Raw genomic sequence first — 25522 nt, forward strand, 5'->3', positions numbered from 1 at the left:
GGGGAAATAATTTTCTCTTTACTCTTCTAGGTTTTTGGCTAAGGCTTCTGCATAATAAAAGACAGACAGGAGAAAGCAAACAGGGGTCTAATAATGTATACATCTCCTGTACACATGGGAGATATCCAGAAAACTAACTCTCCAAAACGGCCCATGCCACCACTGTGAGTAACCTCTCCAGCTAAAGACAAAATCAAGTTATTAGGGGTGGGGAGAAGGTCAGCTATGGGAAAATATCAAGAATAGCCCAGTAAACAAGGATAATGTTTATGCAGAAGATTTAGTCTCACCTCTACATTGATAAGATTTTCTAGAGAGTTAGCCAGCTTCCTCTTCCAGGTACAGAGAGGGAGACATGCTTTCAAATAGAGATTTCCCTTATAAACAAAAATCTCTTTAACAAAAGGGTAACTTCTTGATTTTCAGTACTTTTCCAGTGTCTGTTGTTTCTTAAAAATAACCAGTCCAATATAATCCTTATGCCAAAGGTGAATATTTTAGGGTGGCAAATCTACTCCCCTTCACAATGTATCTCAATAAAATTGAAAGAAAAGAAATATAATATGCAAGAATTTGAAAAGAAGATACAAATATTTCATAATGAACTGTTATTCTACTCTAAATAGAAAATGCACAAACCTATAGATAAATATAGTTCATACATAATTCAAGGTACAGTCAGAAAAGATGAAATTACAAAAAATGTTTATATGACCAATACTAATGGAGGGACATTCTAAAATTTATGTGATTGATATTCTTTAAAACTGCCAAGGTCATCAAAAACAAGGAAAACCCAATACCTTGGAAGGAAGAAAATAGCACCGGGCATCTAGACTGTAAACTCAGTGAGGACAGGAAACAAATACATCTTTTGAGTATTTGTTTGGTTATTATTTTTTAAATGTCTTTTTAATAATAGATTGTAAATCACATCCTCAAATCACATTGAAGCTATGCCTGATTTCCCATTGTGCCCTGGATACCAGATGCCCAATAAATATTTGCTAAATATTTATTTAGTTACCATGAATAACTGAACGTATGGTGTAGTGTAACTATTAAATACATTAATGTTGTAAGATAAAGAAAAACTGACCACCATAACAGAATCCACCAAAAATATTTCTAAGGGCTAAGTATTTAAAGTTTCATTAACTATGGGAGACTCAAATGGCCAACCTTGAAAACTTAAACTTTGTAACTCTATAATACTATCTGTTAATTAAAGCCAAGTTAAAAGCAAAACAAAGTAGAATCACCATATTTGTTCTCCTTGCTGTCCTGATTCCTGCCCAAGGACTTACAATAAGCAAGAACGTTTTCCATTCCCCTTAATGTTCTTTGGTGCCAAGATGTATATAGACCCCTACCCTTTATTTTAACAAAAGATATTGTACGTAAATGGAATGTACCTCTGAAATTCTGTCTTTCTTGCCTGTCTCTCCAGGATATTAAAACCTTTGTATGACTTGTGCTTTTTGAAACATTTCTCCTCTTCTGGAGATTAAATGTTCCCAGGCTATAAGTCCTCAGCTATGTTCAAATAGAACTCTGTCTTTATTTCAAGTGACTTTAATGAATTTTCCATTAACAATGTCAAATTTTATAAACTATTTATAATATTATACTTATGCATACATATATACACAGGCATACATAGTATACAGGTGTAAGAGTATGTGAATATGTAATGCTATAGATACATATTTTTTTATTTTAAATATATATAAACAATTAGAAGTTAGAAAAAAACAATAAGATAGGACTATTCATCATCAAAAATGTCCTCCTATGTTAATTTATGAAGTTAATGGAAAATGGTGAATTTATAGGTAACAAGAGCAGCAGGAATATCAGGACTTTGTTCTTTTTTTAGTTTTATTTTGTTTTTGAGTCCAGAGGAGGCACATTTCAAGAATGAAGGACTATTTACCTAATCAATTTTCACAAATAAATAGATTAGGGATAATGATATGAATATTGGCTTTAGAAGCAATTAGTAAAAATATATCTATTGTAAATGAAGATAAAAGAATAAATGCTAAACCAGTAATGCTATCAGTTCATTTTTCAAAGATGATTTCTCTATATTTCATTTTCCAAGTAGAGAGTGAAGCTATAAACTGAACTAGAAAGATACTAAGGTTGGAAGAGTGTAGAGAGGGACTATAGAAAAGGGGAAGAAAGCATTTCTCTGAATAATTCAATACCTAGTCAGGGAAGAAACCAGGATATTATAAGCAGTATCATTTAAAAAAACTTAATTTTCTTGATAGTGCGTAAGCTTTCAGTTGTAGATTCTTGTAGGGAAATATTTGCCAAGTAGGAAAAGAAGTTGAGTAAATTTTCTGAGAATAGTTGAAATTAAGAAGGGAAATCTTAGCTACATAGATAAGGAAGTAAGGAGAGCCTCTCAGTTTAAGTAAACGTGTCCAGGCACTAGATAGCTTTATATGAAGTACAGGTACAGTGATAGAACATAATGAGAGAAAATGTAGATTATACTCAATTATCATGATATCTCAATATAATATTACAGAAAATGGGCCTTTAAAATTTCTGGTAAGTCCTTAGGTGTGTACTTACTTCAAAGTTTGAAAGAGTTGAAATTAAAAGGTAAAGAACGGAGATAAAGAACTGATCTAAAGAAGTGTTCCTCAAAGTCCATGAAAGAGGAAGACCAACTATTTCTTTAATATCAAATTTTTTGCAGAGAAGTGCTTTTGAAAAAATAGTATAAGAAACAGTATTATATGCATCGATGCTGTGGGTATAAGGTCTCTGATGTCTTTAAATTTCTGTTCTTATCTCATTGTGAATAAATTACATTTTTTCACTGGAAATCAGAATTTCAGTAACACCAGTCTAAAAAGGTGGATCATGAACATGTCAAATTAGGATAATCAAGATGATGGAGATAACTTGTGGTTAAAAAAACAGAAATCGCATAACTGGCCCCTAAATAAGGAGGACCTAATTGTGAAGGTGACTTTTGAACAGATTCCAGGAAAATGTGAGTTAACACCAGAAGAGCCATGAGAGAGAATGCTTGAAGGCGGGATGGTGCTTGTTCCACCGAAGGACAGGGAGGGGGCCAGGGTGCCTGTACTGTAGTTTGGGAGAAAAAGCAATAAGAAGAGGAGGTCTTTGTGGGAGTTAGTGGTGCACAGCCACAGAAGGTGGGACTGTGCAAGAGTTGTCTACTCTTTGAGTAAATGAGGAGCTAATTCTGGATTTTGAACAGAGTATTGACATGATCAGCCTACCATTTAAAAATAATATTTCTGTTTTTTGTGCTGAGAATAGCATACAGGGAAGCAAGGGCAGAGAGTGGAACATCTAAGAGCCATTTTACAGTAATGCCAGTGAGAAGCTAGATGTGGCTCAGATTCAGCTAATAGCAATGCACAGGGTCTGAAGCAATTTGATGCTGGGTATATTTTGAAGGAAACACAAGCAGAGTAGCCCATTCCTCAGTCATGCTAGTAAAGACCTGGAATTCCTTCAAATTATAGAGCTATATCTGTCCCTGATACAAGGAGGGTAAAAATAATTAAGTCCGAGGGGAAACGCACTCTCATTCTATACAGTTCCTATGTTTCATGGACTCTGCTCATATTCTCCTTTGAGGAAACTTTAAGTAACTTCATTTACCCAAAACTTGAATAAATTGATGTGTTGATTACTTTTGAAAGAAGGTTTGCTTGGTGTTTATCTTTTCCAATATCTAAAGGAAAGTTTGAATGTACACATACAATATGAACTATAGCTTTGGAGATGTGAATAATATACCAAAGAAAAAACATTTTATGGACTATTTATATTCTCCTTTTATTACTTGTACTAGTGAACTAATACAAGGTAGTGAGTCTATTATGACTCACTATGATTATATTTATGATTTATTATAATTAGTTTGAAGAATGTAACATGTTCTGTTGTTTAAGCAAAATAATAGGTAATGAAATTGAGTTTTGCATACAAAATTAATAGAAAATATGTGAGCATGGCAGAGTTTCTAATTACAAAATACCTCTTTTTGTATTTCAGATACTAGATTTATAATTGTGAAGAGAGGACTTAAAGAAATAAACTAGCCAAATTACACCAATAATTTAACATATTTAACCTTAAAGAGAAAGGTTGATAAAAAAAATTAAATGATTCTGTGCTACACATAAAGCAGAGCTGAACTGCCATTTGTTCCATTTAAGATCATTATAAAAAATAAGGCTTATATTTTCCAGATTGAATTGTCTGCATGAACAGAAGATTTCTTCATTCATTGTTTAAAATAAATGGAGTTATCTAAAGTAAGAAGGAAAAGATTATGTAGCAGAACTAGTTTGGCTTAATAATGTATATCAACCTCCAGACATAATATATCTTAATATCTCCCTAAATTAAGAAAAGGAGCATATTTATATTATTTATAGTCCATAAATTTTAATACATTTGTTCATTATCAATTTTGAGAATACAAAATCAATTATAAAAACCCATAACGATCTATAGAAGAAATACACACACACTTTCTCACTCATGTATAAAGTGTGTGTTTAAAATATTCACATTCTAAATATATAGTCTGGGCACACACATAAGTATATGTACAACTATATATGTTTATGTGACTTCTAAAAAGTATACATATATATCCTTAAGTCCTGCATGTAAAAGGTTCAGATAGATTTAGCTGGCACCTCTTCTGCTCAAGGGCAAGATGATTTTTACCTAGCATAAAATTTGCATTGCAGAATAATTCACATTCTCTAAAATTCCATGAGAGAAGCCATACTGAAAGCAGGTTACTGGCTGATTCTAAACATCATAGTTACTTTCATAATTAAATTTTTCAATAAAAAAATAAGTAAGCAGAGCATAGACATACAAATATTGAAAGTAAATACAAAGTATGAAAAAAAGCTAGCATACGTTTAAATTCCAAGGAGCCAGTCAGGCTAATAAGGTGGTGAGCCAAGTTAAACCGAGTACATCCCAAGTGGGGAGGGAAGTTGCTTGGGATGTTCTCACATGTAATGGTACACGAAGGCTCAAATCCCCTGTATCCTCAAGAACTGGTATCTCTGGTCAATCACTTGGTATAATTCAAACCTTTACCCCATGCCAAATGATATTTGGTAGAGATGCAGGTTTGATGTAGAACTTAAAAAAAACTTCAACCTCTACATATGAAAAGAGAACTGTTAGAGCAATAAATAGATGGTAAAAAAGGGCTGTGGGTTGAAATGAAAGTTTTTCTGCATTCCCTGCAAGCTACCAGGGAGTTTTTTTGTGTTTTTCTTATGTGATGGGATTCTAAGCAACTCTTTGAGGGGTTCTGTGTGAAGGTAAAGTGGGTGGAGAACTGAATTCACTTGTGCCTCAACCAGAGGAGCCTAGGGTTGTAGCTGGCATACAGCCATGTGCTCCATAATATTCCACTTAGTACAAAGGTTTACTAGTCGGATTAAAAATTTATTAAAAATTGTGTACCTGTAAATAGTAGAAGGTATGTCTGATTCTCATATTCAAAATCAACAATGAGTGAAAAATAAAGTTTTGTTGGGAGATTCCACTGTGGAAAAGAATGCCTACACAATTAGATTCTATATGTTTAGAATGCCAAACTGTCCTCCTTCTAATGTTATTCCCCCCACCTCCTAATTTATTTGTCTCACTTTACATGCTTTTAAAATTTCATCTACAAGTCCAGTCTCTTTCAGGACCATTTTCATAGCTATATCTGAACCATTAGTTGGACATCGCACATGTTGTCAAGCACCTTTATTCATTTGATTGTGCTCATGACTAATTTTGTTCACATAGACAAGATGTCTTTTCAAACATGACTTAATTTCTACTTCTTTGGGTATCTTCTAATTTATTTAGCACTCCATTCCTGACATCTGCTTGATAATGATTATATAATTCATCAAGTGTTTTGTCTTTTAAAATCCAGATCATGTGTCAGTTGCTTTGATAATGAAAACATGAGCATTTTTATTAGTTGTTTGTGTAAAAGAAGGAGAAAAAAGGGTGACAAGTGAGTATACAAATAATTACTCCAACAGTGTGATGTTTTAGTAAGGATATATATGGAGGAAGATACAGACATGAGTTTATTAAACCAATTTTAACATTTAAAGTTACTCTACATTTAGAGTTTAACATTTAGTGTTACTCTATTTGATGGGAACTATTTGATGGGTAAGTGCATTAAACTTTCCATATATATAAACTATCATAAGAGAAATAGGTTCATCTTTTACTTGACAAAATTCTTTGGTATTCAGTAATATTCAAACTAAATAGTTGAAAATATATCAAACAAGATAGAAGTCTGTTTCTCTCTAACTTAGAAGTTTAAATATAGGTTATCCAGGACTCCTCAATCTTCTGGACCCAAGTTGCTCCAGCATTCCTAGTGTGCAGCCATTAAAAACTCATGGCACAAAATGCAACATGAATGAACAGCTATGTTATAAGCAAAGGAAATGAAGAAGGTGTATATGTGGTGGAGGAAGGGGCATATCCTAAAATATGTATACACTTTCTTTGTTTTTTGTTTTCTGGTTAACACCCTCCTTTACTTTTTAAAATATATATATATTTTTAAGTTTTGGATTCACAGCAAAATTGAGCAGAAAGTACAGAGATTTGAACATATTCACTGCTTCCACACATGCATAGTGTTGGAGAGGAAGAAATTTCCTCTATCCCTTGAGTTCTTTCAGCTGGTTTAAGAATCAAATTGACATGAGACAGATTAACAAGAGAATGTTTAATGATGTATGTATGGGGAATCTGTAGACATGAGATTTCAATTATAGTAAGGGAGAATGAGGTATATGTGTCACCCTGAACCAAGGAGAAGTGGGTAGGGATCTGAGACTTCAAGGGTAAAGGGAAAAAATTTACACTAATATGAAAGAGTAAATGTTTGGTAAATGATTACTGGGCCACATAGAAACAATGGGGAACAGAGAGGAATTTTTACAGACTTTGCCACATTCATCCCTGTCTACCTTCTCAGGGTTATATTAAGATGTAGTTATCTATGGTGATAGCACTTTTCCGGAGAAGACCCTGTATCAAAATTCTTTTTATGCAGTCATTTGGTGTGGAGGTAAGGTTAAAGTTTCCTTCTCAGTCTTATGGGCCTTGACTGTTTATAACTCTGAAACAATCTGCATGCCAAAGTGGCACATTTTGGGGCAGGCTGCCCTTTGCTTTACAATAGCCTTTCCCATATCAACATCCACTACAGTGGTACATTTGTTACATCTTATGAACCTACACTGGCACATCATTGTCATAGAGAGTCAATAGATTACATTAGGGTTCACTCTTGGTGTTGTACATTCTATAGGTTTGACAAATTCATAAAGACATGTAGCATACTAGCCACACTAGACACAATTATAGTGTCATACCAGAGTATGCTCCAAGAGTCCTCTGTGTTCTGCCTATTCATCCCTCCCCACCTCTTACCTCTGGCAACAATTGATACTTGTATACTGTATCCATAGTTTTGCCTTTTCCAAAATAACACAGAGTTGTAAACATAGAGTATGTAGATTGTTAAGATTGACTTCTTTTACTTAGTACTGTGCATATAAGGTTCCTGCATTTCTTCTCATGGTTTGATAGTTCATTTCTTTTTAGCATTGAACAATATTCCATTGACTTGTTGGAACAGTTTATTTATCCTTTCATCTACTGATGGACATCTTGATTGCTTCCAAATTTTGTCAAAATGTGAGTGAGGCTGCTATAAATATCCATGAGCAGGTTGTGTGAAATGCTTTCAACTCCTTTGAGTAAATACCAAGGAGTGCAATTGCTGGATCAAATGGTAAGAGTATGTTTAGTTTTGTAATAAACTGCCAAACAAACTTTCCTTCAGTGTAGCTATGCCATTTTGCATTCCCACCAGGAATGACTGACAGTTTCTGTTCTTCAATTCCTCACCACTATTTGGTATTCCCAATGTTCTTGATTTGGGGCATTTTAGTAAGTATGTAGTGGTATCTCACTGTTTTAATTTTCATTTCACTGATGATGAGATAGAACATATTTTCAAATACATGCTTATTGCCATCTGTATATCTTCTTTGATGAGGTGTCTGTTAAGCTTGTTAGCAGATTTTTTATGGGTTGTTTTCATATTGTTGAATATTAAGAGTTCTTCATATATTTACATTATAGTCCTTTACCAGATAAATCTTTTATAAATATCTCTCCCAGTATGGCTCATCTTTTCAGCAGTCTCTTGGCATTATCTTTCACACAGCAAAAAATTTTAATAAATTCTTTATTAAGCTGAGGAAATTCCCCTCTAATTAGCTGGAATTTTTATTATGAATGGGGATTGGATTTTCTCAAATGCTTTTTCTGTATCTATGTATACTACAATGTGATTTTTAATTTTTATTCTGCAGATGTTATGGATTATATAATTGATTTTCAAGTGTTGAACCAGTCTCACATACCTGAGACAAATCATGTCTGGTTGTGGTGCACAGTAGTTCCTTTTGCACATTGTTGGATTTGATTTGCTAATATTTTGTTGAGGATGTCTGTATCTATATTCGTGAAAAACTTTAGTCTGTAGTTTTATTTTCTTTAAATGTGTTTGTATGGTTTTAGTAAGAGTAATGCTGGACTCAGAGAATGAGTTTGGCGGTGTTCCCTCTGCTTCTTACCTTTGAAAAAGATTGTAAAATAATTAGTATAATTTCCTTATTAAATATTTAATAAAATTCATAGTAAGCCATCTAGCCCTGGTGGTTTCTATTTCAGAAGGTTGTTAATTGTTTATTAAATTTCTTTAATACATAGGCCTATTCAGATTGTCTATTTTAGTGTGAGCTTTGGTAGGTGGTGTTTTCCATGGAGTCTAACATCTAGGTTATCAAATTCATGGTGTAGAATTGTTGATAGTATTCGTTGGTTATCCTTTTAGCATCCATGGGAACTGTGTGTAATGTCTCCTCTTTCATGTCTGATATTAATAATTTGTATTTTTATCTTTTTTTCTTAGCCTGGCTAAAGTTTTGATTTTATTGATCTTTTCAAAGAACCAGCTTTTAGTTTACTTGATTTTCTCTATTGATTTATTTTTAAAATCATTGATTTATACTCTAATATTTATAACTTATATTTTTATGCTTGCCTTGAACTTATATTCCTTTCTATTTATAGTTTCCTAAAGTGGAAACCTAGATATTGATTTTAAATATCTCTTCTTTTCTAATTTATGTAATCAATATATGTTTCTCTTTAAGCACTGCTTTCACTGCATCCACAAATGCTGATTAATTATGGTTTCATTTTTATTCAGGTAAAGTATTTTAAATCATCTATGCGGTTTCTTTTTTGATCCACATGTTATTTAGAAATGTGTTATTTAATCCCCAAATGTTTGTAAATTTTCCAACTGTCTTTCTGTTATTGACTTTTGGTCTAATTTTATAGTGGAAAACAAATAGCTATTACTTCACATGTGTTTTGTAAACACTTTTTGCTTTTTTATTTCCTCTTGACCTGTAAACTTAGTCACATTGCCATGTCTAAGTATAGGAAAATTAGGTACATATGATATTAATTAGGATAGTCATTTATTTAGCTAAAACTGAAATGTTTCTATTAATTCTGAAGAATGGGGTACTCAAGATGTTTGCCACAGGTATTCTGAGGTGAGAGAAAAGTTTACGCATAACATTATGGGTTGTAATTACATTTTGTTTGTGTCATTTAGGGAGAGCAAAATAATCCAGACTCAGTAAATGCAAGTTACTTTGTCAACTAGTGGCAAGTTTTGATCACCTATTATTGCTCTGACTTGTGCTAAAAACAGCATGAAAACGAAAATGATAAGGACATGGGGAATAACCCAATGATGTAGAAAACAGAGTATTTACCTGAGACAGTGTACCCCTCAAATTATCAGATATTTGGTTTTTAACTAGCTTTGAACATTTTATTAAACCTTTAGCTTTTCTTCTTTTTTCTCACTTCTGCAGTGAAAAGGTTAGACCAAATGGTCTTCTTGAATGTATCTGTCAGTCAGAAACTGTACAGCTCTATGCAGAGTTCTTAAACATACTTAACATATCATAGAAGCTCAATTATTTTTTAGTCAGCAGAAGGAATTTGAGATGGTTTGCTGAAGAATTTGGTACGTGATTAAGTTTAGACATTAGCTATGTTCCTCCAACCTACTTGGTAGATTACAGTTGACAAAATTATGTGAATGACAAAATATAAGGTAAATTAAGGAGACCACCATCATTAGCAAAAAAAGGTAGGGTATATTCAGAGAGTCATAACAGTAAAACTTAAAGTAATTTAACAAATATTTGCTAAGCAACCACCATTGTTACATTTTTAACAATCCTAGATGTTGATATTGGAACACCCAGATCACAATTGTCAAGCACCCTGGTGTCCTACTAAACTCTATTTATCTTGAAAGATCTCTTTGCCTTTCTTCAAATTTTGAATGAAATGCTGCTTTGTGGAGGAAAAAGCAGTGAAAGACTTTGAGTCTTATAAGCAGAATTATTACATAACATGATGAAAAACTTTCATTTACATTATATAGTAAAAACCTATGTATATATCTCAAAACCTAAAAGTTTTTGTTTTATAATCTACAAATATCTACAATTGATTTAAAATTATATCCCAACTAAATCCATTTCTATTTAAAGGAGAATTGAACATCTTTCACATTTGCTGAGATGAGAGAGAATATCATTTTTATGCTTTGCAACTTTCCTCTAGATCCCTTTCATACTACTCTAGTAACATACTAAAGTCTAAAATGAATGCTTAGTCTCAAAATTTCTAACTCTGTCGTTAAATTATATGTATTATACATCTCCTCATTTTTAGCTTTGAAACCAGTGGGATAGTAGATAATTATTAGGAAACTGGGGGATATAAAAAATAATTTTTCTCTGATTTGAGTTCTAAATCAGTTAATAAATGAGACAACATAATATATAGATAAAACACAAATATATCTTTAGTACTGACAAACATTTGAGCTAAAGATTAACTTGTGTAAGAGCCAAACAAGCTTGCTGACTCTTTACTCCTGGCAAACCTTGGAATATTCTGCCAGAGGGAAAGTTTAAGTCCCTAAATTAAAAAAAAAAAATCATTTGAACAACTGTTTCCCAGTGTTCTGGATAGAAAGTACAAGGAGACTAACTACTCTTTATTCAGAGCCTGTGAAATATTAAATCCTGCAATAGGAGTAAGAAATATTAATTAACAAAGATTTAACTCTTTTGACTTCCAAGCAAAGGTTTATGGGATGAAGAAAGAAGGATGTACTACTTATGAAGTGTTCATTATAATGGAAACCAGGACTTCACAAGAGATATTTCCCTTTATGAGTACTGATTATTCACCATTATATTGCCAAAATTATTTCTATATAATTTATATTCTTACGAAGCTATCTCCCATATTTTATCCATATCAAAACAATATTTACTTCCAAAATACTATTTCATATATTACTTTAAGATAATTAATTGTATTTTCATTTCTTTAAGCAGTCTGAACACTATGAGCATGTGTTTTTGTGTGATAGAGATCAATAATATTGATTTTTATTCTTGCCCTTCTTCAATCCTGGTTGAATTCTCTTTGGAAAAATCTTTTCATTCTTTGAGGAAAGTGAATTTGAAAGTGAACAAAAAGTAATTTTTAAAAGAAAATGAGTTAAATGTCATGGAATAGTTTCGTGAAAGTATGACTAACGTTATTAAGCTATTTTCCACCGTAAGGATAGGGATGAAACTGAGGATGGAAATTTCAGTGCTTAAAAGACAGTGTCAAAATGAAGATGAATTGGTGACCGAATTATTGGATCCATATTAAATAAATTGTTACAGAACTATCATTTTCAGAAATAGTTATTATCTCACTATTGGTTGAATTGTGTTCCCTCAAAATTCTTATGTTAAATCTCTTATCCCCAGGATCTCAGAATGTAATTGTATTTGTAGTTTGGGTCTTTAAAATGCTAATTTAGGTAAAATGAGGTAATACATGTGAACCCCCAATCCCATAAAACTGGTGTCTTTATAAGAAGAATAGATTAGGACACAGATATGAGCACAGAGAAAAACTATGTGAAGACATAGAGAGAACACTGCCATTTATAAGCCAAGGAGAGAGACCTCGGATAGAATCAAACCCTCAGTAACTTGATTTCAGACATCTAGCCTCTAGAACTGAGAGAAAATAAATTTCTCCTATCTAAGCCACCAGTCTGTTTTTTTGTTATAGAATCCCTAGAAAACTAGTACAGATCCCTTCACTCCATTTGAATTTATATCCTTTATTCTTCTTTCCATCCTTCTACCTTTAGATCTATAAAAGGCAAACTCGTTCTAACCAGCTGACTAGACTAATAGAACTGCTATTGTCTCACGCTGCCCACCAGTTGCTAATAAAGAATTGAGAATTCTGGCTGGCCTCCCAAATCAGTTATCAAATTCATTGCCCCACAGCTCTGCGTGTACACTTTGATATATGTTTTGTGGTAAGCAAAGAGATGCCTTAAAGTATTGATCCTTTAAAGTGAGCAGGATGTTAAACATTCTCAGGAGAGACCCCAGGAGAGACACAGCAGGAAAAAGAGGTCATCTTACCACTTTGAGGGTGAGGGTCTGGTGGTGTGGGTATGAGGGTATCCAGGGGAGTCTGGCCAGATAAGGCCAATAATCCATTGGCCTTGCAGCCTCAGACTGGTGATAGCCTCCTGACTCCCCTCCTCACATGGAAGCAAAAACCCCTGAGCAGCCTGAGGGTTCTCTGGACCTCAATAGAGCCCACCAGCAGCTGCTGTTGACCTGAAGGGTCACATAAGGATCCATCACAACCCCACACCCTGAAGGCCTCCTGTCTTTCCCTGGACTCTCATATACCCACACCTTCTCCACCACCTACACCATGTAGGGCACCCATGCTGGTCCAATAGCTCCGGACCATCTTTGGCCTGACCAAACAAGCGAGGTTCTCTACCATGGGCTAAGTTGAATCACACCTTCTCAGCATGTCTGAACCTTTTCCAAGGTTGTCCTTTCTTGTCTCCCTCTGCTCTAAGGCACCATAGGGAGTTTCCATATACCTTATAGTTACTTTCATACTTTATTTACAGTTAAGTAAAATGACACCCAGAGCAACAAGATTTGCCAGGTACACCTGTGTGCATATGTGGTGTGTGGGTGTGTGCATGCATGCGTGTGTGTGTGTGTGTGTGTGTGTGTGTTGTTTCATGAAAAATGAAGTTATAACCCAAACAAATGGAGCTTTAGGTCATTTTTGGAGATGGTTGAGTATCCTCTATAATTACAGTGTGCTCTTGACACTGTCATTATAGTGAAAATGTAAAATTATCTCTACCCTCATTAGGTTTAGTTGGAGAAGGGAATAGGAGGAGATTAGAATGAAAATAAATAAAGGTACTTCACATCCTAGCTAAGACTTGATATTTTGTGGATATTTCTTTTTAGCTATTCTGGATATTTCTTTTTAGTGGTATAACACTGCAGTTTTAATTTACATCTTTTTGCTGGCATTCAACACCCTTTTATATGCTTTTTGGCCATTTGACTAATCACTTTAATGGAATATCTCAACATCTTGGGCCAATTTTTGAAGCAGAGAGGAAGGTAGGGTTTAAACCATAGATTTGCTACATTGACTATAGCCAAACTATTTTTTACTTTCAAGGTAAATTAGATAAAGAGTAAAACATTTGTGCACCCATAGTTTTGTTCTAAAAGAGGTATCTATAGGATGAACAGAGCAGTGGTTGGGAAATGTAGGTTATCAAAAGAGTGGTCTCATTGAAGTAGAAGGAAAATATCATATTTGAAGATATTTCCAACTTATTAAATAGGTATTCATGGAAACAGAAAGGATAAGATTATCTTCCTAAATAAAAGTTGTTCTTCTGTAATTTCATATTTGTCTTAGTACTTTATAATACAAATAATAACCCAAAATATTTTCACTGAAAGTATACATTTTCTCATATTTCATTCTACTGTTACTTTTACATTCTCCCTCAGAATAATTTCAAAAACTATATATGTATCTCACTTTGATTCAAATGTATTTATTTTTTCAAATGACTATATTACTTGGTTCTCCATAGATGTATCATATCATAGTACATTACTCAACATCTGTCCTGGCAAGAAAGATGAATCAGTTGGGTTATATGAGGGTAGTTTAATAAATCAAAGTGTAGGAATTATTAAACCAAAATGATTTTGCAGTTCTCTGGGGCTTGTACCAACATAATTCCAGAAAGTTAAGAACACAAAAGCAAGAGGCTATTTCTTGAATTTGGAAGGTGAGAGAGAGTGGAGCGGCCCTGACTGGCAGGAACTGTAGAACACAGAGCGAACGGCAGAAGAAAACGGTAGAACAGAACCATAGTTTAGGTAATTGAACATTTGTCATTCTATCAACTCCAGCTTTGGAATTTTGAGTTGGTATTTGTTTCAGTATGCCTCATTGCATGTTCACAAATAAATATTTATCCTTTTTATACCATCTAAAATTCCCCCACTTCCCCAAATTCATGCAACTTTATAGTTAAGATTTTTCCATGTCAGAAATTTAAAACAAATGCTCAGTTTAAGTCAGTAATTTAAACACATAGCAAAAAAAAAAAAAAAGTTCATAGAGCATTCATAAAATATTGCATCCTTGTATAGTATAGACTGTCATCATACAAAAACTGGAATAAACTTCAGGATATAACACAAACTTGCTCTTCACAGAAGATACCAATTCAATTTTCCATCCTCCAGGGAATTTAAAATCTCTTTTCTAGAAATGCAAAACTTCCATTTTATAGTTTTTATTTCTTGGGTCCCACAAACTAAAGCTATTCTCCTTTCATCTATAGTTCATGCATTTTGCCTTATCTCTGTTCTGTGGAATTCTATTTACTATTTTCTCTCAGTTAATGACCCCAGTGAGGAGCCAGTTACAGACAACTCTGGAACCAGACTATCTCTTAGGAGATTACTAACCATCTAACTATGACGCAGTCAGGTATCTATTCTCCATTAGTTACTGATTCTAAGTAACTTACACTTACAAGTAATTTACACTTGGAATCCAGTTGCTTCCCTGCCCCTTGAATCAGAGATTTTGTACAACTATTCACTCTTTTTCTTCCCCACAAAGCAGAGGAAAAATAATCTCACTACATTTTATTTCAAAATGTGCAGCTTCACCTGATGATAATTAGGCAGAGGAAATGTGTCTTGTGCGGGAGTAGCAATCTTATATGCTCAAAATGAAAACAAACATACATCTTAACATAATTTTGAAGCTGTAAATCTATCAACTAAATATAAATTGAAGTCTAGAGATACATAATCAGGATGTGTAAAAATTCTAAGAAAATTATTTTATTTTTAACAATGGCAAAATCAACTTATTTGCTTAGATTTTTCTATGTGGTCATCTAGAATGGCATTATCTCAGCTATACCTTCATTAAGCCTTTTTTAGCCTGTTATAATTTTTTCACTATGTTTAATTTTAAACTTTTTAAATAAAGCCTAATATTTGCATATGGTTTGAATTTAAACAAATTCAAATAGCACAAAATACTTCCAACTAAAGCAATTTTAGAATTTACATAAAGAAATGGCCACATGGAATATTCTAATCTTACATTCTCATCATCTCATATAATGTAGCACCCACCACCATCAGTCTCTCTTCTTCATGTGCATTATTATTTTCCATAGTGCTCCTGAAGTACTACTGTCTATATTACCATACTAGAGTCTGTCTCCCTATATTGGGAGGTAAGTTCCATGAGATCAAGATTTCAAGAACTACGAAGTGTCTGAGAATTCACTTTACTTGTGGGATGGTGAGTGAGTATGCTGCAGGTTTATAGATGCTGGCAGAAAATCCTGGGTCAGATACCAAGGCATTTTTACTGACAGCACAGTAGGCTGCCTAAGTTTCATGTTTGCATCTGTTCTACAGGCCCTCAAGTGTTGTGGAGTGATGTGAAGTGGTATAGGTTGATGCTAAACACACAATGGTTTTGTGTCACACCTGAGGATCCCCAAGTTTAGGAAATCTCTAATTTTATCAATGTGCTGCTGGCCAACCTGCTGAAACTTTGCCGCAGATGGAGACATTACCTTTATTTTCTTGGTCATGAAACACATCTGCCTCTGTCCCTGAGGGAAGTTTTATCTCCATCTTCCCAAGCTGTTTGGTGTACCAATAATGCTTAGAAAATAGTCTGGAATAAAACTGTCAATGCCCATGGTTTAGAAGACATTCGTTAATATGAAAGACAAATAGAAAATTGCCCTTTCTCCTCCCAGTATTCACCCCTTCATTTCCACTGTCTTGGCTTCTGGATAATTTTCTTGTCAATATGCACTCCATCAGCTAATTTAACCGACATGGAGTGGGACCATATCTGTTGAATTTGCTCATACACCATTTAATTCAGGCCACTATCTCCAGTACACAAATCTCCAGAATGACGCAACCCTTTGGTGCCAACTCATTGATACCTTGGCCACACCACTTCTAGTTTCCCAGCTGAACAAATCCCATAAACCATCAGGAACTCGCAGATCTCTTTTTGACCTTAAAGAGTCAGGTAACTTTCTTTTTATGCACCCTCATTGGTCTTTTCAACTCTGCTGATTTAGATGCAAAAGCGGTACAGTCCTTTAGAAAATAGTTTGTCAGGTGTTCTTTATTTATTTGAACACACAATTACTAAGCATTTCTACTCATATATATATAAAACCAAGAGAAATAAAGGTTATATTCACAAAAAGACTCAAATTATTTGAGTCTTTATTACATTTCAGGTGATCTTATACCTCTGGGGAGAAAGTATTCTTTACTCTGCCATCTTAAATTTTTATTAGACCCATCTAATAAATATATCGATTATTTTATTTTCCAACTTTAAATTTTCTATAAAATTGCCTTTTTTATTGAGATTCCCAACTTGTCTATTAATTTCCATCATTTACTACATTAATTTTTTCCAATATAGTTATATATGAAGTGTTTGCTCAGTCCAGAATCTGGGACTAACTAAAGTTAGTTTATGTTGATATGATGGCTTTTTTTTTTTCTGAGTAAGAGTCACACTATCTTATTGCTTTGTGCATCTAGTAACTTTTGTTGTTGAAGACTGAACTTTTTGTATGATAAATTATAGTGGCTTTTCTTTCTGTAGTGACTTTTAATTGATTTCTGCTTTGCTCTTTGAAGGTAATCAAATTCTTATTTTTTTGTTCTTTGAAGGTACTCAAATTTTTAAATTTACATCCCTTTTGTGGGCTGTTGTTGGTTGATGTCTCTATTTCTAATATGTGTCCCTAGGGAAATCTCTTGTACTCATGCAGTTCAGGGATTAGACAGTGATTTTCAGAGGTTGTGCTCAGATTCTTCAAGCCAATTAGGCTTTCTGACATTTCAGATGTATGTGGGCTAAAGAATACATTCACAGTCACAGCAAATTTTCCAATCTCCCAGGCTTTAATTTCACTGGCATTCTGACTTTTCTATCCCAGAATGTGTAGAAAATTCATTATCTTAGTTCTTCTAAAAATCACTCACTTAAAAAATTTCCTGGTTAATTTTAAGTTCCTCTCCCAAACCATTTGAATAAAGTCTTCAAACTTGCCACTCTTACTTCATGAAATAGCTGTTTTTCATCCATCACTTTCAAGTTGTTGATTACCTTTGGGAGTTTTCAAATTTGTTGAAATTGTTATTTTTTTAATTTTACTTTGTTATTTTTTATTTTTTAAATAATTCTTTTCACTTTATAAATGATTTCTCTGAAGTGAAAGTGAATGAAATTCCCTAAGCTGTCATTGCAGAAGGTAGTCTTAAATTCATTTATGTAAACTGTATTTGTTAGACCAGTTCTTTGTCCCAAATCATATTTTTTTTTAGTTTCCTAAAAGCATATTTCAGAGCAGGTTAATAATCATATGTCACCAGACTAATTTGAAAGTATAGCTAACATATTTAGCAATAAATTCTCTGTCAGTGTTTTATATTTGTATCAGGGATTAGCATGACAAATATGGTCATATTGAACAATATTTAGCAACATTAAATTATCCTTAGCATCTCTTTACTTCATATGTCTTTTATCTTAATGAGTTAATAAGCAAAGCTTTCTGTGACTTTTCATAAAATAAAATCATCTATTTTATTTCAGGTAACATGCTCCTTGCACTATACTGATTAGAAGATCTAATGGGAAAATTACACTAAAATGCCAAAAAAATTGTTTTCATTGACATCCACATTTTCAAACATTAAACATCAAATAATTTCCTTTTAGTTCTTTACTGAATTATTATCTTACTAGCACATAAAAAGATAACTGCAATTCATACTGTCAAGTAATAATCTTATTTAATTACTGAGTTAAAAAAAAAATGTCCCATTATATCTCTCGCAGATCTTTTTTTACTGAGAATGGTTAATGCTCTATTGTGATGTTAGTAATAAAGCCAGAATTAAGTTAACTAAAAGAGATAAAGAGTTTTCAATGACAGAGACAGCTATTTGTAGTCACTTTTTTTGAAAACTGAAATTAATTTTTCATGGTGCTGCAACACCCTAAGAGTTGACCAGACTTTATAAAGGCATATATTACATCTTAATTCAAAGTTTGAATTACTGTTAAAAACATAATTTTAATAAGCAGGATTAAATATATCAATATTATAAAATATAATTTTAAACAAAATTAACATATTGAGTAAAATAAAATATAACAGTGTAAATATTTTTAAACTTTTGAGCACTAATAATATATTTTACAGATTCCTAATTGTTTTGTCTGTGTTCCCCAGTACACTGTCCACCTTTCAATGAAAATATTACAAGGCACATCAAAAAACAAAAATACAGTTTGAAGAGATTAAACAAGTATCAGAACCTAAATCAGATATGAAAGGAATGTTGGAATTATTATACCAGGAATCTGAAAAAGAAAAAACACACACAAAACAAAATTATGAATAATATGCTAAAGGATTTAATGGAAAAGTACAAAATATGCATTGGTTATAATAATTTATAAGATATAAATATTTGATCATTCAGATAGCCAAAATATATTTCTTAGATATACTGGGTCTTCATCTATAGTTCCTGAAAACATTTCAGATGCATAAAGGTGAAATGGGTGTCTTGTTGCTGATTGAGATGACTTTAGACCCCACCCAAGGGTGGGGATTGGTTGCCAGGAGAACCGAGCATGTGACTACAGGGTTGGAACTTTCAGCCCTCACCTCCCCAACCTCCAGGAAGGGAGAAGGGCTCAAGATTAGGTCAGCCAAAGGCCAATGACTTAGTCATGACCATGCAATTTAGCCTTCATAAAAACCCAAGAGAACACCCTTTTGGCCCTTTGTATCCTGTTTCCCTGTCAGGAGAGCTTTCACCCTGGAGAACCAGAACACTTCCATGTGCCATTAAGACAGGTCCTAAGCTCCACAAAGACAAAATCTCCTTTATGACCTTGCTCTATGCATCTCCATCTGGCTGTTGACTTGTTTCCTTTATAGTATCCTTTTGTAAATTGGTAAACATAAGTGTTTCCCTGAGTTCTGTGAGTCACTCTAGCAAATTAATCAAACTTAAGGTGGAAGTCCTTGGAACCTCTAATCTGTAGCTGGTCAGTCAGAAGTAGAAGTAACATCCCATTTTATGTTATATTCCAAGCTGAGTCCAGTTGCACACTAACATGTTCCTCATTTCCACCTGAGAGCTCAGCAGAATGGCCTTACTATTCATATCTCTAACAACACCCTGGTCATGATTATTCATGCATTCTGTTAGAAGACAGATGCTTTCTCTCCATCACTCTTTCTAAGCTTTCTTCAGGATCATCTTTAACATGCGGTCAGAGCATTCTCTAACACGCCCAAAGCATTCTCTAACACACCCAGAGCATTCTCTAACATACCCGAGAATTTTCTAACATGCATTCTAAACACTTCCAATGTTGACACATTATCTAGTTCCAAAGGCACTTCCACAATTTTAGGGTTTTGTTTCATCAGCATCCCCTTTCACAGTACAAATCGCTGTCTATGTCAGACCAGACTACTGGAACAAAATACCAGAGATTGGGTAGTTCAAACAAGAGATATTTATTTCTCATATTTATGGAAGCTGGGAATTCCTAAGATCAAGGTGCTGACAGATTCAATTATTGGTAAAGGCCCTCTTCCTGGCTTACAATTGTTTACCTTTTTTGCTGTATCCTTCACAAAGAACAGAGAGAAAGCTCTGGGGTCTCTTGCTCTTCTTATAAGGGCACTAATCACATCACATGGGACTCCACTATTATGACCTCATGTAAACCTAATTACCCCAAAAAGGCATTGCCTAATAATACCATCACATTGAGAAGCAGGGCTTCAACATATGAATCTTTGGGGTATACAAACATTAAGTCCATGCAATGCTATAGATTTTTGTATCAAGTTTGATTTTTATTTGTATTAGGTTTTTTAATACCACTCTAATGTTAGGTCACCATTATAATGAAACAAGTAATTCTTCTAAACCCCTTTCCAAATACAGAATAAATCATCTGCTGACTTTCTCAGTCTAATTTGGGAAGAATGAGTTTGAATAATTTAATTAATTGTGTAAGGTTGTGGGTTCATATGCAATGTAATTAAGGACTTCAGGTATGCAACTGATATACCAAGCAGAGTTATATTTTCTAGAATTCTCATATCCATATTTTTAAAAAACAGAAACAATTAGCAAAATGTATTTAGTGGGTATCTATCATAGACAAACTGCCATAGACTTTCCAGAGATGCATATTTAATTGTTTGCAAGACTTTCATCAAGTATTGCATAGAACTAAAAGTTTTTAAGAATTTATTAAACACAGCTTTAAGGTTGTAAAAAATCTGTAACAATTTTTTTTAATGGGGAAGTTTAAATGAGAGTTTATTTAAAATGTATTCTATGAAAACAACAGTGAAACTTTGAGGAGACTCAATAGTGCATTTTATTTCTTCTGAATAAAAGTAGAACTACAGAGTTTCTGACAGGCAACTATCAAATTGTTGTATATCATTGCATGTAGATGTTCTGGGTAGGAGAGTTCTCTGATTCAACATGTTTTTGATGCTTTTGTTATCATGAGAATTTAGACATTTGCATTATATTTGTTACAATTTAGCTTATTAAAATATTGGAATCATATGCAGAAGACAAGTTCGCAAAAATCAAATAGAATGTAAAGTGGTAAAAGTTAAGTCTCATATTTAGTTCAAAACAAATCAACAGTACAATATAGGGTATGCAGGGTTTTAATTGAACCAGATCTACAGATCAATCTGAAAAATAAAAAATGAATTTTTAAAGAGAAATATTGACAAGATGGAGAAAAACAAAGAGGCATGGACATTTGAAGATTCATGCTTAGTATACTGAAATTTAACATCTTTCAGTATAGAAAACTGAAATATGTAATTAATAAATCATCTTCTCATATTTAAAGGATGTCTCATGAAGAAGGAAACATACTACTTCACACAATGTAATGATCAGAACCAAGACTAAAGGATAGTGTGGAGATATATTCATCGATCATATCAATATCCTTGCAGTAATGGGAACTACTGCCATCCTGTGACAAAATGTTTTCACACAATGGGGAATGCTGAATTAGAGGAGTGGTGACCTAATCTCCTTTTAAGGATATAGAAGGAGTAATTGCTTTTATTTTTTATATAATATTGTCCTGAATGATCTCTATCATCTATTATCATCTGGGAATGTATAATTAATTTTACCTGTTATTCTTTATTGTTCGATTAGTGGGAGCATATATAATGTATGTAACTATGAATACAACATTCTCTTCGTACCTCACTAGGAAGTTTGTTTAATCATTTTTATTTTGATATATTTACATACAATAAAATTTGTGATCTTTTGTGTACAGCTCAATGAGTTTGACAAATGTGTATATCCATGTAATCACCAATTCATTCAAGATATAGACCACTCTATGACTTTTAAAAGACCCTTTTTGTTATTTAAAAACAATCTCTCTCAACTCCTAACTCCTAAAGAAAGACCCACTAATTTGATTTTAATCATCATAGTTTTGCCTTAGAACCTTTAGATGGAGAGATCATCCTGTATTATCTGGATATATCCAATGTAATGACAAGGGTCTGTTTAAAATGGGGGGCGGGAGGGTCAGAGTCAGAGAAAAACATGTGCTGATGGAAGCAAAGATTGAAGGGATATAGGAACACAAGTCAAGGAATGCAGATAAACTCTAAGAGCTTGAAAAGTCAAGGAAACAATTTCCCTTACATAGGGACACAAAAATTCTCAATTGTTATATAAGTTGATCATACAGATGGTAGTATTGCATGGAGATACAGCCAATGATTCTCCAACATCCTCCTATGTTGACAGATAATAACTGTACTAGTGAGGGTGAGGATTTAAAAATGTGGGTAACTGTTGAACCACTGTGTTGTATAGTTGAAACCGATATCAGTTTATATACCAATGATATTTCAGTGAGCAAAAAGAGATCTACATTGATATTTGTAATTCATGATCTGTAGACAAATTACATCCAATGTGACAAAGAACCAACCCCAGAAACTGTGATTGATGTCTCAAATATCTTGGATGTTTGCCTGTGTTTCCTTTCTTCTGCTGTATTTTATCCTTTTAACTCTCACAAAACTTTATATAAATAGACCTTAGTAACATGTTGAGTAATCACTGTAGCCTGAAACCTTGTGGTGTAATAAATTAAAAACTCTTCTGGGAGGTCCTGAATATTGAGAGGGGTTTACTTTTGGAGATGACTCATGTTTAAGTTTCAGAATGACTCTAGCACCTTTTGATCATCCGCAAGCTTGTCTTTTTTAGTGAATGGTGGAGTCCATACACAGACCCCTGAGGAACTCAGCATTTCTAAAATTGATATTTTCAATTTATATGTATGAATTGGTTAAAGTATCCCTCATTTTCAAAACTTTTGTGTATTGCTTTAAAACTATCATAATCCTTACAAACTTGTAGCAGTCACATGAAACACGAAAATGAAATGTATAGTTAAAAATATAGATAAACTCGAGGGTGGAGCCAAGATGGTGGTGAAAGTTGAGCAGCATAAATCTCCTTCCAAAACCACATATATTTATGAAAATATAACAAACACAATGCTTCCTAGAAAAGAGACTAGAGGACACAGGACAATATCCAGACCACATCCACACCTGCAAGAACCCAGCGCCTCGTGAAGGGGGTAAGAATACAAGCCCCGGTCAGGCTGGACACAAGTGCCCCTCCCCCCAGCTCCCGGCAGGAGGAGAGGAGTCAGAGCAGGGAGGGAGAGGGAGCCCAGGACTGCTGAACACCCAGCCCCAGCTATCCGGACCAGAACGCAGACACAGTGCATGTGTGGGGTCCAGGATACTAGGGAAACAGGGCAGCAAGATCGGTGAGCAGATCCCTGAGGCTGGCACCCTAGGACAAAGAAAAGTGAGCGGCTTTTTTATTCATTTATTTATTTATTATTTATTTATTTATTTATTTTTTGTTTTGTTTTGTTTTGGCCAGTGCTTTTTGGAAGTCTTAAAGGGACAGGGAGACCAAAACAGGACAGAAGCACCCTGGGACACTTAGTCCAGAGGCAGGGAATCTGGGGATCTCTGGGCACTCTAATCCCCTGGGCAGCAGGGAGCATGGAGGCCCCTCACAGAGATAAATAGCCTCCCGGGAGCTCCCCCTCCAATGCGGCTCCACCATTTTGGAGCAGCAGCCCGAGCCAGGCCATGCACACAGCAACAGCAGAGATAAACTCCATAGCAGATGGGCAGGAATCAGAAGCCCTGTCCGCACGCAGCTGCCCAGCACAAGCCACTAGAGGTAGATGTTCCTCCAGGAGAGGAAGGCCAAAAACCAACAAGAAGGGAAGTTCTTCCAGCCGTCACTCGTGCCAGCTCTGCAAACTATTTCTATCACCATGGAAAGGCAAAATTACAGGCAAACCAAGACCACAGAGACAACACCAGACAAGGAGACAGAGCTAACCAGTCTTAATGAAAAAGAATTCAAAATAAAAATCATAAACATGCTGATGGAGATGCAGAGAAAAAGGCAAGAGCTAAGGGATGAAGTCCAGAGGGAGATCACAGATGCCAGGAAGGAAATTACGAAAGTGAAACAAACTCTGGAAGGATTTATAAGCAGAATGGATAAGATGCAAGAGGCCATTGATGGAATAGAAACCAGAGAGCAGGAACACATAGAAGCTGACATAGAGAGGGATAAAAGGATCTCCAGGAATAAAATAATATTAAGAGAACTGTGTGACTAATCCAAAAGGAACAATATCCGTATTAGAGGGGTACCGGAGGAAGAAGAGAGAGAAAAAGGGATAGAAAGTCTCTTTGAAGAAATAATTGCTGAAAACTTCCCCAAACTGGGAGAGGAAATAATCGAACAGAACATGGAAATACACAGAACTCCCAACAGAACGACCCAAGGAGGACAACACCAAGAAACATAATAATTAAAATGGCAAAGATCAAAGACAAGGAAAGAGTCTTAAAGGCAGATAGAGAAAAAAAGGTCACCTATAAAGGAAAACCCATCAGGCTATCATCAGACTTCTCGACAGAAACCTTACAGGCCAGAATAGAATGACATGATATATTTAATGCAATGAAACAGAACGGCCTTGAACCAAGGATACTGTATCCAGCATGATTATCATTAAAAAATGATGGAGTGATTAAACAATTCCCAGACAAGCAAAAGTTGAGGGAATTTGCCTACCACAAAACACCTCTACAGGGCATCTTACAGGGACTGCTCTAGATGGGAGCACTCCTAGAAAGAGCACAGAACAAAACACCCAACATATGAAGAATGGAGGAGGAGGAATAAGAAGGGAGAGAAGAAAAGAATCTCCAGACAGTGTATATAACAGCTCAATAAGCGAGCTAAGTTAGGCAGTAAGATACTAAAGAGGCTAACCTTGAACCTTTGGTAACCACGAATTTAAAGCCTGCAACGGCAATAAGTACATATCTTTCAATAGTCACCCTAAAAGTAAATGGACTTAATGCACCAATCAAAAGACACAGACTAATAGAATAGATAAAAAAGCAAACCCATCTATATGCTGCTTACAAGAAACTCACCTCAAACGCAAAGATATGCACAGACTAAAAGTCAAGGGATGGAAAAAGATATTTCAGGCAAACAACAGAGAGAAGAAAGCAGGGGTTGCAGTACTAATATCAGACAAAATAGACTTCAAAACAAAGAAAGTAGCAAGAGATAAAGAAGGACACTAAATAATGATAAAAAGATCAGTCCAACAAGAGGATATAACCATTCTAAATATATATGCACCCAACACAGGAGCACCAGCATATGTG

At 34.3% G+C, this 25522-nt stretch overlaps 1 protein-coding gene across 1 annotated transcript in view; it reads left to right on the forward strand.

Moving 5' to 3' along the window:
• Positions 1–25522, forward strand: part of LOC118912230 (eukaryotic translation initiation factor 1-like) — a 141265-nt gene that overhangs the window by 39395 nt on the left and 76348 nt on the right.

Source organism: Manis pentadactyla, chromosome 1 (assembly GCF_030020395.1).
Source record: "Manis pentadactyla isolate mManPen7 chromosome 1, mManPen7.hap1, whole genome shotgun sequence".
Classification (NCBI taxonomy): Eukaryota; Metazoa; Chordata; class Mammalia; order Pholidota; family Manidae; genus Manis; species Manis pentadactyla.